Raw genomic sequence first — 11,009 nt, 5'->3', positions numbered from 1 at the left:
TGGGCATGTTATCTTAAATGGAGAGCACAAAACAACCAAAACTATGTCTAAACTTGTGCACAAATTATGATTTTGAAACAAGCCCAAAGGAGGAATCAGAGGCGGAGCGTGACTCATGAAAGTATGGCAAAAAATAATTAACATCAAATGTGTGTAAGACATACATAACAGAACCACCCGTTTCTACCTGAATTAAACACGTATTGGTCACCGCAAACTGGTCTTCAGGCGGGGCTAGGAAGCAATATAAAGGAGAAAGTGAAACTTAACAGGTGTTAACATTTTTAAGTCATTCGTTCTGTGGCTCACCGGAGCATCCAAGGACAGTTCAGTTAATCTCTATTGGTCCCAGTGCGTAGTGAGTATAGACACTCTTTTATAGCAGCTTTGTTTAAAACAGTTTCTAAAGACTACTTTGCAGCTTTTAAAAACATCCTACTATTGTAACTGAAACTAGCAAACATATATTAAATGTTGATTTACGTTTCGGCATTACATTTATTTCTTATCAATGTTAGCGGTTCAGCCTGGTCTGCAGCTTTCATTCAAATGGATTCCAAAAACAGGTTAGTAGTTTAAGTTACAAGTAAGCAAAAAGTGGTGTCTTGCCATTACATCTCCTTAACTGGAACTGGACATGTTATCCATTTCACAGAAGGTGCTGTAGTGTAGGTAACCATCATAAACATCATAATTTGTCAAGCAAGTCACAACAGCAGAAACACAACAGAAAACATTTGGTATTTTTTCTTGTCAATACTGAATACATACCATAAGTAAATGATCCAAAACCAACCCAAAATATTTCCCATAGCTGCTGATCAGATTAGATCTGTACAAGGATTAGGAAGAAAGTGAAACTATTTCTAATTCTTTCTCTGATTACTCAAAGATTACCTTCACCGACGTTTCTTAAATGTATTTATGTCTATGTACTTCTGAAATGTATGTCCATATGTATGTATGTTGACTGGTAGTGTGTGTGTGTGTGTGTGTGTGTATAGAAGAACAATATATATATTGTATTTTGAAATCATACTGTGATTTATAGTATGATTTATTTGGTTTATTGTACCATAACAATGTGTATGTGGGGGGTTTGTGTAGCAGAAGGGGTATTCGGTGAACGCACGGCATGCCACACACACACACACATACACAAAGGACGTGACAGACAATGGGAAACCAGGGCAACAGACAAGCAGGGCGGGACTAACAGGCAAGGAACAACACACCACGAGAAAACAGGGAAACTGAAGTGACAGCTAGGAGAGGGGGCGTAGCCCTACGTGACAGTACCCTCTGTATTAAGAAAACCTATCTCAAAGATATGAGCCATTTTTCAAGATTTCAGAAATTTCATATATATTATATATATATATATATATATATATATATATATATATATATATATATATATATATATATATATATATATATATAATGTCTCCTTAATAACAGTTGCAAAAAATAAAAATGGATAAATAAATAAGTTTGGGGGTTGGCGAACGTAATTTGTTGAGCGGATTGCAGATTGGCTACCATGAATGTCAATCAAAATACAATCCCGAGGAGGTAAACTTTATTAACAGAATGCAAGTGAGAATGCAGTCAGGCAAGCTTGCTAACAGTGAACACGCACTATAAACTTTCGGTTTCACCCCTTAAAGGGCTAGATCCCTCTGCTTGCCTTACAGCTTGTCTGTTGGGGATTCGCTGTAGCCATGAGTACCAGCCACTACACTACAAAAAAAACGAGAGGAGCCTATCTTGACATGAAATATCACACAAAATATTAAATATTATTAAATATTAAATATTCCACAAAAATAATTTCTGACATTTAGCACAGCATAACATTTCCTCAAATAAAGCAATATACTATGTTAGACTAGGCCACAGGGTTGAATTTTTGTGTTTTTTTTAGCTCATGCATCATTATTGGTGACATGCATGTAAACTTAAAAAACATTTGGAATTACTATTTCAACTTCCAACTTCAAACAAGCCACAACAGTGGAGAAACACAACCTTAAACTAATAACAGAAAACACTTTGCACTTTATCTTGTCAATACTGAACACATAAATCATGTGTTTAGAAAGAATAGGAAACCATTTTACCCCGAAAAACTATTACATTTCTGGGATTCCTTGTGTGAACAACGGTTTTAACATAGCTAGGACAAAGTTCAAATTTCAGTAAATTCATGATGCTGTAGCATGATCTAATCAATGTGTTCAGCATTGTCAAGATGTGCTTGTGTAATGTCTGCTCCGCCCCAACCTGGGTGAGATCTGTTTTCCTTAGTTTTGGTTTTAGTTGCATCTCCGCAGTGTTCTTCTGTCACGCCCCCTGATCCTACCGCCCATTATTAGTCTCAATCAGCTGTTTACGTTTAATGTCCTGATTTGTTTGGTTTATATTCCCGTGTGCCCAGTCCTTCCTTGTGAGTCATTCTGGTGTGTACTGTTGCTAGTGTTCGTATGTTCTGTTCCCCGTGTTTTGATATTTGGACCTGTCCTTGGTATTTAAACTGTGAATATTGCGTGTTCAGTGTTTGGTTGATAGTATCAGGTTTGTTTTGTGTTGCTTTATAGATCGTCCCATGTTGGGTGTTGTGATCATTATTGAGTTCGCTCGTTATGGTCCTTCGAGTGTTAGTCAGTACGGTTAGTCTCTTTTGTAAGGTCTATTTGGCGGTGTTTCGGTTTATTGTATATTTCATCTAGAGTGTGTTTTGTTTGTCTGTTGGTTGTATAAGTCCCTGTTCGTCATATGTGTATTTTCTGCTGTGCCTGAGAGGTGTTACCTGATTAATCTGTGTACTAGTATACAAGCTAAGAGTTTTACTGTTACATTCACAGAGTTTCGGTGTCTGAAAGCTCTGAGTGTTTATGTGAATGTAATGCCTCGCCGTTCAAGAGTGATTCCAGCCAATCTAAGTAGGAGACAGGAGGAAACTCCCCCTCCTACTAATAAATCTGACTCTCAGCAGCATTTGTGTCCTTCTCCTAGTTCTTGCACGTTACAGAATGACTCACCATTTTCGGACACAGCGCGAGAGTCTAACGTTAGTCCTACGGTTGTGGAGGGAGAAATACATAACGCTCTTTTGGTAGCCACTCCGTTGAAGGACTCGAGCCCGGACATATTGTATCAGGGTAAGACCGACTTAGTTGATGAGAAAATGTCTTTTACAGACCGATTAGACGCATTGCAGTCGGAATTATTAATATTAGATCCTCTGGGTAAACCTGTCGTGCTTCCCTCAGTAATGGCATGCCCCAGTATCTTTAGCGGCGAGAGCGGTCAGATTAACGTCTTTATAATGCAATGCGAGATCTATTTGCAAAATTTGACGTGTCCGAGACCGCCGGATGACGTTCTTGTCCTTTTTGTGAGGTCATTTCTGAGAGGAAATGCTTGAGACTGGGCGGATATCGTTTTAGCCAATCGAGGAAAGGAGGCGTTGATGGTAGATGGGTTCTTTCGGTTTCTGAAAGACCGGTTTTTGGGTGCTGGATCTGTGCCAGCTGTCCGTGGTGAAGGGATAAAACCCAGGGCAGTCCCTTGTACACCTTTGCCCCTAAAGGAGAGGAGAAGAGAAAGTAGCCTCATGTGTTGCCGAAAGTCTTTCCAGTCTAAGGGTGATGACCCGATCCAGTACGTAGGGTGGAGACGAGGGTTATGCAGCCCTACTCCAACCGCTCCCCCTATTCCCCTGTCTGATTCCAAAGACTTTCCTTTGGCAAGTAAACCTAGTTCCAAGGCTGCCTTACTGCCTGATCAGCTAGACTCTGTGATGGCTCTGTTGACCATGGAACTGGTCTCCGGGACTTCTTCGTCTTCCGCGCTTGTAGGCGCTTCCTCGTCTGTTACTTCCTCTAGTGTCTCCCCGTTGGCCAACTCACCCACGTCTCCCGTGAACCACGGCGGGTCTTCCACGTCTCCTGTGACTCATGGCGGGTCTTCCACGTCTCCTGTGACTCATGGCGGGTCTTCCACGTCTCCTGTGACTCATGGCGGGTCTTCCACGTCTCCTGTGACCCTGAAGGCAGCTGCTGCTGCCGCGCTCTCCAGCGTCACCCCGGCTGCCGCGCTCTCCAGCGTCACCCCGGCTGCCGCGCTCTCCAGCGTCACCCCGGCTGCCGTGCTCTCCAGCGGCACCCCGGCTGCCGCCGTCGCCACGCCGACCCCGAGTGGCTTCTGGTCTACCTCTATACCTGCCTAGGACCTTCAGCCTGTTGGTGAGTCGGAGGCCCATCAGGGACCGGAGTCTCTTCCTGAGGCCTGTTTGGGACCCGTTCCAGCTTCTCATGTCTGTGTGGGACCTGCAGGGACTGCTTTGCCTGCCTGTGCACCTGACCTTCGGACTGGTTTTGTTTCTCCGAATACCTGTTCTTTGATCTTGCCCACGTTGCCTATGTTACCGTGTTCTATTCCTGGGTTTTTGTTGGTTCCAGTTGTTGTTTATGAGTATGTAAAAGTTCAAGTGTCAGTACCTGTGGTTGTGTTTGGTTCTGTAATTTGTGTCCCCGTTCCTATGTCAGTTCCTCATATTGTTACTCGGTTTGTTCCTGTCCATGTTTCTGTTATTTTTGAAATTATCGTCTCTGTTTTTTCTTCATCTGTTCATGATTGTTCTTCCGTGTCTAAGTCTGCATCGGCCCAGTCCCCTGAGGTTTTGGATCCTGTGTGCTCTACCTGTCCCCTTTGGTCTGGTTCTAGTTCGGGCTTGTCCAGCCCTTCGTCAGGTTCTGTTCCCCAACCTGATCCAACTTCTCACACGGTGTTTCCGTCGGTGGTCGGTCCCCCTAGCTCTGTCCCTGTCCAGTCCCCTAAGGTTGAATCTCGGTTCGTACGTCCTGTGTCGTGGTTTCTACTTTTGGCTGACTCTTCTGGTTTTGGTTCTGTCTGCCCTCCATTTTTCTCTGGTTGTTGCCCTTAGTGGTTTGAGGTGTGTTGGGTTTGTTTTGGTGTTGGCGGCCTGTTTTGTGCCTGCCTTGGTTTAGTGTAATTGGTCTTCGGTGGTTCGATGTTCTCTGGGGGGGGGCGTTTTCTTGCGTGCCCCAGTGTGGCACGCTTTTGTGGGGGGTACTGTAACGTTTGCTCCGCCCCAACCTGCGTTGCAACTCCGCAGTGTTCTTCTGTCACGCCCCCTGATCCTACCGCCCATTATTAGTCTCAATCAGCTGTTTACGTTTAATGTCCTGATTTGTTTGGTTTATATTCCCGTGTGCCCAGTCCTTCCTTGTGAGTCATTCTGGTGTGTACTGTTGCTAGTGTTCGTATGTTCTGTTCCCCGTGTTTTGATATTTGGACCTGTCCTTGGTATTTAAACTGTGAATATTGCGTGTTCAGTGTTTGGTTGATAGTATCAGGTTTGTTTTGTGTTGCTTTATAGATCGTCCCATGTTGGGTGTTGTGATCATTATTGAGTTCGCTCGTTATGGTCCTTCGAGTGTTAGTCAGTACGGTTAGTCTCTTTTGTAAGGTCTATTTGGCGGTGTTTTGGTTTATTGTATATTTCATCTAGAGTATGTTTTGTTTGTCTGTTGGTTGTATAAGAACCTGTTCGTCATATGTGTATTTTCTGCTGTGCCTGAGAGGTATTACCTGATTAATCTGTGTACTAGTATACACGCTAAGAGTTTTACTGTTACATTCACAGAGTTTCGGTGTCTGAAAGCTCTGAGTGTTTATGTGAATGTAATGCCTCGCCGTTCAAGAGCGATTCGAGCCAATCTAAGTAGGAGACAGGAGGAAACTCCCCCTCCTACTAATAAATCTGACTCTCAGCAGCATTTGTGTCCTTCTCCTAGTTCTTGCACGTTACAGCTTGTTTTAGCAGTTTCTACTTTCATTGTTGTTTTCCCTAAATACAAACACACATATGCATACATAGTTCGAAATGGCCCACTTTTAAATATTTTCATTTCTTTATTTTATTTGTTTACAAATAGGGATGCATGAATACCATTTTTTTACTACTATGTATGTAGTAGTAAGTATGTGTATTTTTGTACTTGCCAATACCGATACTTACATAGAATTAAGCAGTCAGGAGCATTATGTAATAGTTTAGTTATTAATAGGGGTGACCTGCAATAGTCGCTGATTCGACTATAGTCGACTATACCCCCTAGTCCCTATGAACGTCGATATGCGCAATGCACTCTGACGGTTAATGCACCCCTAGTTATTAATGTAAAATAGTGCAATGAAATCAATACAAAACCAACATAAAACAGTGCATGGCCTATAATTTATATGAACATGAACATTTTTTACCTACACAATCACTAATCACCATGTCAACACAAAACGAATTTTTCAGTGTTTTTACAGTATTTTACCAAAAGCTAATCTTTTTTTACATCTGTAAGTGGCAGGTTCTTCAGGAAAAGTAGGATCTCTGCATGTTTAGCTGTGAGCCTGTTTTTGCTTTCAGTGACAATGTGTGCCACGCAGCTAGCTAGCGTTTGCTGCAGTGTTGGTTGATGCCATGTTCTGTTAGCAGTGAACTCATCATGTTGAGTTTTGCGTTTCATTTTAAGATGTTTTATCAGGTTACTCGTGTTGTAGGATGATGCAGAAGTACCTCATCTTGATATTTTATTAGAACACAGTTTGCAGTCTGCTTTGCTTGGGTTGTGTTGTGCTACCACTCTCTTAGCACAGCACGTCCGTTTAATGCAAATAAGAACGTCACCAGTCTTGTGTCTTTTAATTATTTATTAAAGCTAATACAATCAAGCAATAATAATGGAATATTAAAAAGGGTACCCTGAGAGTACACAGAAGAGACACGCTAGTCATGTCATCCAGAGTGTAGCTCTGACATCTGTCTGCTTCTCCCTCATTATATACGCTCCTATGGCATCCCCCTTCTCAGGTAAAGATAGGAGGTGAACATCTATCATGTCAAAACCTACAGCTGTTTCCCTTATTCTGGAAGCATGGTCTCCCGCTTGACCTTACCTAATCGGGTCAGAGAGGACTCCTGTTTTCACATCCCAATTTTAGCAAACTGCAAACACTCATAGTTTTGGTAAAGGCACACCAGCACTTACACAGACATTCTTAATAACAAACAACTTGATCAATAATGTAATGTAAACATAAAGTAATTAATATTTGATACTTTAAGGCTAATCAACTTATAAAGATTACATAATACTCGAGTATTGTGGTTTAAATATATCTTAGCATGCTTTCACACATATTATCCTTAACAGTTGTCATCACAAATTGTGAAATAATTCCAGATCGCCGACGTGTTGAGTTGTCTGCTCATTAGCATAACGTCCACTGGAAGCAAGGTATCGCATGTTGGTATCGGAGCCTCTTTTGCGATTACGAGTACGGGTAAATGGACATGGTATCGGGCTGATACCAGTATCGGTATTCATGTATCTCTATTTACAAATGTTAATGAATATAGCGGATGCCAATATTTTCAGCAAAGATTTAAAAAATGATGTTGATGGAATTGCGAAATGGTGCCAATTCATTAGCCATTTGAAACTTGTGTAATAATTTTTTGAAGACACAAAATGACTTTTGTCCCAATAATGCTCACTCAGGAAACAGACACAAGACATGCTTTGAATTACAAATGAGAGAATAAACATTTTAAAATATTCAGAAATTACAATCACAATTTTGAATATTAAATATTAAGATACAGAGTTGCAATTTCACCAATTTGATTTCTTGAACATGTAGGACTGTGTATGAAAAATATGTCTTATTATAACACCCTTTTTGGCACAGAGAACAAATAAAGCAACTACTAGAAGATTACATCTCAGACACCTTCAGAGACATTGAAACAGTGAGGAAATTCTGTGACAGAGAGCCAAAATGGACTCTTCAGAGGGAGTCAGAGCTAGAAATGATGAGAGACATCAAAGACCGGGCAGAGAAAATCTCTCTGAAGTTTGACCATGTAAAGACGGCAAAGATAAGGGTCAAGGCTTTTGGTGAGTATCTGTGGAGTGGGATGACCCAGGTGACAGCAGACTCCAGGAGAGAGAAACTGGAGAAAGAGCTGGAGTCAGTCCTGAATGAAACTCTGAATGGACTGGAGAAACTCCAACACTTCTTGGACGCAGTGGAGAGGCTAGCAGTCACCTCACTGTTTGTGTTTATGAGTGAAAACATTCTACCAAGAGGGGTAAGTGCTGCAGCTGTCCGATCACTGATCTCCACAACCAGAGTTGTGTCTCCACTCCTCATCCACTTCAAGAGAGATGCAAGAGCTTTTTTCATGCCCAGCCTCTCCAATGTGGAGGTCTTGGCCTTCCAGCTGGACAAGTACAACAGCTGTGTGAGAGAATGGAGAAGAAGTAAGATCTCAGTTCTGTTGCTATGCCGTATACAGTATTGGGGTGTTACCTGTTCTAGAAAGCTGACAGAATGTGCACCTTTTATATTTAGCCTAAATAGCAATTAATATTATTTGCTGGAGAAAAAGTTTTGATAGATGGATTGCATTAGGGTTTTAGTAAAGTTTCTCCCAGTGATTTTAGGGAACTGTGTTTTCTTCTCTGCAGATCAAAGTGTGTGTTTTCTGGAGGTTATCTCGAGTAAGCATTATACAGGCATATTTTTCTCTATGAATAATCAAAAAATAACCGAAGGAATATTTTAAGTCTTTCTGAAATTATTACTCTATATCTCTATATATCTCTACATACTAACAAAATAGTAAGATTCTTATTAAGGCTAAACTTTGGTAATCAAACATTCATTTTACTTTGCTTATATCTTGACAATGAAATTATATATGCAGTATATTACATTTCAGCTGGAAAAATCCCAAACTTTCACTGGAATTAATATTGAATGCAGAGTCTAAATTGTATGACCACATTAAACCTCTAACCAATATCAGGTAAAATGTTTTCTCTTGTATAAACATTTTGACCTCTTGAGCATTTATGGTGCATTGATGGTTGTTTTGTTACCTACTGACCTTTTCAGGATGGATGAGTCATTCAGGATGACGTTCCTCTTTGGTGGTGGGGCCAAGAGCTTCATTGACTTATTCAGTGAGTGTGGCTCCAGAATGGATGAGTTCCTGTCTGATTTAGAGGAGGCTGCAGTTTAGCTGGATAAGATGAAGAAGGGGTCCAGCATCTCCACTGTGGCTGGAAGTTCAGTTGGCATCGCAGGAGGTGTCTTGTCCATCGTAGGCTTGGCTCTGGCCCCTGTCACTGCAGGAGTGTCCCTGGCCCTCACACTGACAGGGGTTGGATTGGGAGTCACGAGTGGTGTTAACAGTTTAGTCACAGGCATTACTGAAATAGCAGTAAACAATCGCCATGGCAAAAATGCCACCAACATCTTTAACAGGTTCATGGAGGATGTGCAGAAGGTTCTAGCTTATATGGAACAAGTAGCTAACAGAGAGGGTCCTCTCAAGACAGAGTCTGGACAGAGCCCTCAAAAGACTAACCCTATACCTAACCCTAACCCTATGGCCAATACAGCAAAACTCATAGCAAGAACTGGAGGAGTAGCCAAAGGTATTGATGCCATTGTAGATGGGGCATCAGCTGTGAAGATCCTTGGGAGTGAGGAAGTGGTTATTACTGCAGTCAATTTAGGGCTTCAGGAGGCTAAGACAGCTCGGAGCATCCCCAGTCTCGCTGCAGACCTGCCTGATATCGGGCAGCTGGCCAAGGGCACTCCACTGGCCCTGTCAAAGTCAGCCAGGGCTGGTTTCATTGGACTCAATGCCTTATTCATTGGTGTTGATGCCCTGTTTATCTGTAAAGAAAGCATTAGCCTGGCCAAAGGAAAGAAAAATGAAACCTCTCAGCTCATCCGCTCTAGATCAGCTCTGTGGCGATCAGAAGTGGAGGCATGGGAGAAGATCTATAAGTGTCTTTGTGAAGGGAAATGTAATTTCTACAAGAGTCAAAACATTCTAGAGCAGCCATTTTGTGCTTAAACAAATATCTCAACCCAAAATGATCACAAAGCAGAGAACAGAGCTCTAGTCAAAGTATTTGATAAGTGTTGGAAAGAGATGTTTGTGAGTGTGTGAATTACTTGCTTTGGCAGTATCAATTATGTATTCTGTCATCAAAACTAGTAGGATTCTGGGATTAATCTTAATTCATTTATTCGAATCTTTAATTTCTGCTATCTACAATCTACCAGCATTCCAGAAGAACGTTCCAGAAAATCCTTAGCAGGCTTTGTATGCACCATTAGTCTCAGCAAAACTGAGCTGCTACACATCTCCAGAACAACTAATTCTCACAGAGATCTTGCCATCTTTTTGCCTGTAAGCCCAAAAATGTATGTGCTCCTTCCTGCATTATGGAAATAGTTAAAACCTTATTTGTACATCAAGCCCTTTGATATTCATATGTAATCCACCGTCTTTCAAGATTCTGTGGAAAACCAACATCAAGATTCTTGTTTTTGGAATGAATTTCCCCTGGCTGGCAAGTCCCTCACCATAATTTCTAAGAACTGAAAATTCTTAGAAAAGCATCTTAATTAAACATAATCAGGCATTTGTACAAGAGATTTTATATTTCCACTCATATTTCTATCTCATTTAGTAATTTGCTCTTGAATTGTGTTAAATTTTGAATCTTGAATTTTATAGCGTTATATTTTAGTTCCTATTCAAGGTTTCAGAACTGACGTGATGTTCTAGTAGTTTTGGTTAAGGGTGTTGTGAAGAAAAAGACAAAAATACAGGCTGAAGGTGAAGGTGTAATAAAGTGTTTTTCTTTTCAATCCTTGTACTCGTGCAGAGATTTACATCTTTTTATACCATTTATGTGTGGATATATCCACTTTGGAAGGTAATTTTTTTTTGTTTTTATATGTGCATTAGCATACCTATACATTAACAAAAAATCTTAGCAGGACTCTTTTTCTACAAAATACAACAAATTCAAAATCTGAGTGATGAAGAAATTAATCTAGAATACCTCAGGCAGCCTACAGCTTCCACAGAAATTGTGCCAAATCAAGGC

General features: G+C 41.0%; 1 pseudogene across 1 annotated transcript; it reads left to right on the top strand.

Moving 5' to 3' along the window:
- The first annotated feature begins 308 nt into the window (after positions 1–308).
- LOC143508729 (uncharacterized) lies at positions 309–10,704 on the top strand (annotated as a pseudogene). The gene is made up of 6 exons (XR_013129438.1): positions 309–358; positions 519–566; positions 7,780–8,354; positions 8,562–8,594; positions 8,816–8,902; positions 8,992–10,704. The product of XR_013129438.1 is annotated as an uncharacterized LOC143508729 (transcript).
- Positions 10,705–11,009: the final 305 nt, after the last annotated feature.

Source organism: Brachyhypopomus gauderio, chromosome 2 (assembly GCF_052324685.1).
Source record: "Brachyhypopomus gauderio isolate BG-103 chromosome 2, BGAUD_0.2, whole genome shotgun sequence".
Taxonomy (NCBI): Eukaryota; Metazoa; Chordata; class Actinopteri; order Gymnotiformes; family Hypopomidae; genus Brachyhypopomus; species Brachyhypopomus gauderio.
The sequence above is the reverse complement of the archived record's forward strand: the minus strand, read 5'-3'. Positions and strand labels throughout refer to the sequence as shown.